Source organism: Tupaia chinensis, unplaced genomic scaffold (assembly GCF_000334495.1).
Source record: "Tupaia chinensis unplaced genomic scaffold, TupChi_1.0 Scaffold147869_1, whole genome shotgun sequence".
In the NCBI taxonomy this organism is placed as follows: domain Eukaryota; kingdom Metazoa; phylum Chordata; class Mammalia; order Scandentia; family Tupaiidae; genus Tupaia; species Tupaia belangeri.
In genome coordinates this window covers 637,909-644,639 of record NW_006207719.1, presented here as the reverse complement: position 1 = coordinate 644,639, position 6,731 = coordinate 637,909, and positions in this window count along the sequence as shown.

The window sequence follows — 6,731 nt, the reverse complement described above, 5'->3', positions numbered from 1 at the left end:
TTCAAAATAAGCCTAACTTGCCAAAAGAAAAAATGTATGTTTGTGTTATGCTTGCCTTGTGTCTTTCCTTCTTCTTTCTTCTCAGGAAAGAAAGACACACAGACACCCTCAGCAGGGTCTCATGCCATAACCCCCCTCCTCAGCCTTTGGCCACCCAGCATGCATACCCATCCATGCTGGTTGACTGAGAACTGAACCTGCAATTCTGCCTGTGGATCCAGCATCACTGAGAGGTGTGTCACCACTGCGCCACTGGCTGGCCTATATGTACCTATCTTAGTTTCTAATCCCTTTAAGTCAAAATTATTTTTTGGCCTTAAAAATGTTATGAAGGGAGGTGTGGGGTTTAGGTCAGGCAGATAATAATCAGAGTAAGCAAAAGAAGCAAATATTGGATTGTTGGAAAAGTTATGATGTATTTTTTTCGCTTTTCCATGCAAAAATGTGTCATGACTTTTTCAGATAGCCCAATAGTACACTTTGGTTATATTAATTCAATAAACCTCCCAGTTGATATTTTTCTTTATTTTTTTTCCTAAAATTTAAAAATAGTGTTTTGCTATAGGGTGTGTGTGTTTGCCAGAGAGACAGAGAGAGACAGAGAGACAGCGAGAAATCACCCCCCCAGGGGGATGGCCATGCTGCAATCCCTTCTCCTCCATACTCCCCTCAAGATTTTAGGCATGCACGTACAATGCACCTGGCATGAGTTTCAAGCCACTGGGTCTGGGACTGAAACCATGGTCAGCCATGTGAGAATTCAGTTCCTTAACCACCATGCCACCTGCTGGTCCCTCCAGTTGATATTTTTTGAAGCCTATTATAGGTGAAAACTATGATAAACTAAATAAACATTGATGCAGTCTGCAGGTATTTGTTGAAAAATTATAAATGACAAAATTATAATTGTAATCCTAAAATATACTAATCAATAAAGGTGGCACATCACAGCATCAGAATGAAGGATACAAATCATATTATCATCTAGTTGTTGCAGATAAAACATTCTCAACCAGTTAGATGTAGAATTCTAAATTGGAAAGAATTCTAAATTGGAAAGAAAGAAGTAAAATTGTTTCCATTTGCAGAGTACATGATCTTGTATATAGAAAACTCTAAAGAAGACACCACAAAAAAAAAATCTTAAAACTAATAAATTTAGTAAGTTGCAGGATACAAAATCAACATACAAAAGTCAGTTGTGTTCCTATGTACTATGAACAAACTATCAAAAATAAATTGAAAAAAACAAAGCCATTTACAAGATCATGAAAATAGAATAAATATATAGGAATAAATTTAACCAAGGAAGTGAAAGATCTGTTCACTGAAAGCTATAAGTCACTGATGAGAGAAATTGAAGAAGACACGATTAAATAGAAAGATATATTGTGTTCAGATATTAGAGAAATTAATATTTTTTAAATGTCTATACTACCCAAAATGATACTCAGATTCAATTGTGACTCTTAAAAAAATTTCAATGGCATCCTTTCATTGCAACCACAAAAGACGCCAAAGAGCTAACGTAATCTTGAAAATGAACAAATCTGGAAACATCACACTTGTTGATCTCATATTACATTACAAAGCTATAGTAATCAAAACAGACACATAGGCCTATGGAATAGAAGAGAGCTTGGAAACAAATCCATGCATATACAGTCAATCCTTGACAAAGTCACCAAGATTACCCAGTGGGGAAAAGACAGTCTCTTCAATAAATGGTGTTGGGGAAACTGGATATTCATGTGCAGAAAAATGAAATGGACCCTTATCTATACACAAAAGTCAACTAAAAATGGAGTAAAGACAGTAAGACCTGAAACCATAAAACACTTAGAAGCAAATAGAGGAGAAATCTCCTTCACATTGGTCTTGGCAATTACTTTTTGGATATGACACCAGTATCACAGGCAACAAAAACAAAAGTAAACAAGTGGGATTGCAGCACTGAATGTCGAAACTCTCCAAATTTATATACTTTCTCTTCAGTAATGTTGAAGAAATCACATCTATTTCATGAGAGTGTCTTTTTGAAGGTTATATGGAATAAGAGTATAACACCTAGCTCATAGTAAATGCTTAGTGATCGTGCTGTGATTATGATTCTCTTGCCTTCGAGGTCCTTATAGCCAAGCACAGGGAAGTAATCTGTCATGTGATCATACTGGAGGGAGCCAATAGCGTTGGTAGAGGGTGTGTGTGTGTCTGTGTGTGTGGGGGGGTGATAGCCATGCAGTCAGGAAAGGTAATGATTAAGGAAAATCTGCCCACTGCTCTCCATTTCCATCATCTCATGAACAAACTATTGTTAATAGCCTCCACATAATCTTCCTGTTCTCATTTCTGTCTCCCTACCCCATCTTTCAGATTGTAGCTATTGTATTTGTCCCCCCAGCATTACGAATGTAAACTCTGCAAGAACAGTGACCGTGTTGTATTATTCTCCTCTGTGTACCCCAGTATCTGGCATGGAACCTGACAGGTAGCAAGCACATAGTAGGTATTTTTAAAATTAATGAATAAATGGTGGATAAAAAGACTGCCCTGACATGCCTATCTTAGCCTAAAGACACCTTCCTGAACAGTGGCTTTGTCCTTATGAATGCTCTCTTGGTGAAATTTGGCAAAATACCATGCTGATCTAGACATTTGTATATTCAGTAGTAACTTTCACATATAGTCTCTCCTTCCTGAACATCATGAAACTTTATTCAATTTTAGTCATATCTACTATCCTTTACTTAGACATTTCTCCCCCAGTTCAGCAGAATTTTATTGGTCTATGTTTTTGAGAGATTAATGACATGAGATTGAACTGGTGAAATAGAATTTTGTGACTTTTGACTAAAATATTACTGATTTTCTTCTATACTCTATTTTACAGATTTAAGGATTTTTGTTTTCTCTTGAGCTGTCAATAGGTTCATCTACCTAGTCTTTGAACAAAATCCTAACCTATTTCCTGGATTTAAGTCTATAAACTTGTCTTAACATTTTTTGATTTTGATTTATTAAAGCTAAAACTGCCTTTCTTGAAATTAAAAAATATACTAAGAAATATCTATTTAATGACTACAGTAAGCTATATAGCCTCAGTGAGGTGCTACTTTATTGTATGTTGATTTTACCCACTGAGTTTCATGCCTAAAGTCAGACATATATTCACATATATGTACATATCAGTTGAATTTGATATTGAAAGTATTTAGATTCACAAAACATCTTAAGATGTTTTGAGAATCAATAAAATGTGGGAAAAAAAAGAGGCATGGAAAACAACTGTAGATACCAGAGACAGGATGAGAGGAGGGTGGGAAATGGTAGAGAAGTAGGGAATTAAAACAAACAAACAAAAAAATAAATAAACAAAAACCAAACCAAAACAAAACCAAGAAGCAAAATATATAAGAAACAAGAAATAAGTAATTTGTTGATAACATGTATGATTAAGCCAAAATGTAGTGTATTCTGCATGGGAAGTCATATTGTATGCTGTGATGATGTACAGTGAATGGATGCAAAGTAAATAAATAATTAAATTTACCATATGTTAAATCTTTATTTTATTTTTTAAATGAAAATCTGTAAGGATTTAGAGCATATTAGCCCCTGATTTTAGTTCTATTATAGAACAGACTGCCTAGAAATAAAAAAAAGAAGAGCATTGGGATAACTAATGACAAGGTCAAGTCATAAGATTTCTGGTTTGTCTTCTTTGGTTTTATTACTCAATATTTCCATCAATACTTCTGAGCATGTATAGGGAAACATTATGGTAGCCCATTTCATCTCATACTTAATCATCTGAAATGGTCAATTTCCTCATTGCTGTGAAAGTATGTACTATGACTGGGCGCTCAGGAGACAACTAGTTCCTGGCTTAAAGCTTCAGCTCCTGTTTGGATTTTCCCATGTTCTTTGCAGAAGATATGGACAAAGCAACTCCTCTAAAATATATTTATATATATGTGTATTAATACATGAGTGCATATATACAGCATACATACATAGGCACATATACAACATATACTACATACACACTATACATACACTATACATATGAGTGTGTGTGTGTATATATATATACACACACATCCCATATGTAGTATATGAATATGCATGTATCTATATACTCTAAATATACAATGCATTTATAGAAATGGATTGGATATATAGGAATATATATAATGTAGGTATATACTGTGTATATAATGTATACTCTAAATATACTTTATATACTTAAAATATATAAATATATGTATATAAAAATGTATTGAAATATAGGAATATATACAATGTAGTATATAGTGTGTGTGTGTGTATAATTTATGTATATATTGGGTTGTCAGGAAAATCATGACATATTTTTGTGCAGAAAAATACATCCCTGCTTTTCTGATGACCCGATCTAATGTATAAACACACATAATGTGTGTGTGTATATATAATGCATGAATAAAAAATACATATATATATATAGGGGACCAGCAGGTGGTGTGGTGGTTAAGGCACTGGACACTCCCACATGGCTGACCACAGTTTGAATCCTGGACCTGATAGCTTGCTTTCTCACTTTCTATCTCTTTCTTTCTGTGTGTCTCTCTCTGGTCAAATTAAAATAAATCAATGTAAATAAAATTTTAAAAAGTATATATAATATGTGAATACATAATATATAGTATATATACATGATGTATATATAGTATGTATACATATAATGCATGTGTGTATACTGTATATACATATGTATGCATATATATAATGTATGAGTATATAATACATACATGAAATGTATGTCTATATAAAATCTATGTATATGTAAAATGTATGTATTAGCTTATGGAGAAAGTCATGACTACTTTTCTATGCAAAAGTCATGACTTTTCTGATGACCCGATATATTAATAACTTACATAGAATTTGGCAAAATACCATTTTGATCTAGACATTTATAAATGCCACATATGCAAATTCTGTGGAAATTGAATTTATAGTGGAAACTTTAACATATATTCTCTCCCTTTCTAAATGTCATGAAATTTTATTCAGTTAAAGACATAATGTATGTGTGTATATATACATATGGTAAGCATGTGTACGTGTGTGTTTCTTTTCAGATGAGGCAGTAGAGAAATTGATGTACAAAGAAAAGAAGAAATTAACATTTATTTAACACATCCTATGTGCTTGTGATTCACATTAATCCCATTTAGTCCTAGAATAATAACCACCTTACACTATAGAAGAATTAGATGAGGTTTGAAGAGCAGAACTATGATTGAAATCCTGGCTTTTGAATACCATTTGAAAAGCTCTTTCCATTACATCCACTATTTGCATGAGATTAAAAAAGGCTTAAGTAAAATAGCAAAGTGTAAATGATCAGTTACATAGAAAAGCGAAAAGTAGTATCATTTTCAAATGCTCTGGGAATAAGATATATATTGTTATATTTAAAACATATTCATTTATGTGATATTATTTCTGCTTGAAGCTTTGAGAAATTTGTTAATTAAAATTATTTTCTGTATTCATGACAGAGTGAGTGCATGCACATGAGAGTGAATATGAGAGAGAGAGAAGGGAGCTTCCTCTATAAAATCTAATTGTACCATCATCTCCTTCCTCTGGTCCTCCAGCCTTTTGGATCCTGAGCACTTAGACATGTGCCTGGCAGATTGGGCCAGGAATACAAACCATAGTCACCAAATGGGATCCAGCATTTCTCAAGTGGCTCAATACCATTGCACATGGAACTGGGGCTGTATCTTTATTAGTTTAATAAACATTTTTAGTATCAACTAATTTTAAAGTTCTGTGTGTTATGGGTTGTGTTATGCCCCTCCCCCACAAAAGATATGTTGAGGTCCTAACCTCTCATACCCACGCATGTGAGTTTATTTGCATTTGTAGATGTAATCAAGCTAAGATGAAGTCATACCAGAATAGGGTGGGCCCACAATCCGGTATGACTACTGTCCTCATAAGAACTTTGGACACAGACACAGACGCACAGAGGGAAGACAGCCACACGAAGGCAGAGGTCAAGATTGGAGAGGCGCTGCCTGGTGCTACTAGAAGCCAGGATAGGCAAGGGACATTCTTCTTTAGAAACTTTGGACGATGATGACAACGTGTATAGTATCCTCAGCTGGACTGGTCTGAGGCATATTTCATGTTGGACAAATTCGTTTTACAAGTCAACTGACATATAGTGATTGAATGTTAAAAAAAAATGATAATAAAATAAAACTTAAAAGAAAAGAAGCTTTGGATGAACCATGACTGGGCCAACACTTTGATTTCAGACTCTATCCTTCAGAAGGATGAGAGAATACATTTCTGTTGTTTTAAGCCCCTGGAGTTGTATGTCGTTATGGCAACCCTAGGAAACTAACAAGCTGTGGTCCTGAAAAGGATACAAAGGCTGATAATTTACCCATTTTCTAACTTTATTGAGCATCAGTTTGTGCCAGGTACTCTCACTGAGTGCTGGAGACTTGAGGACCAAAAATAGACAGGGTCACTACCTTCATGGCACTTACACTCTAGTCGGGAAGAAATGCAGCAGACGAGCATGACATGTGAAAATATCAATCATAGTAAGGCCTGGAATTATTTGCGTACGTAAAACTACAAGCATATATAAGGGAAAATAATCAGAGAAGACTAGTAGACATCCTTGAAGAAATGACAATCGATGTGAGATCTAAAGGGAAAATATC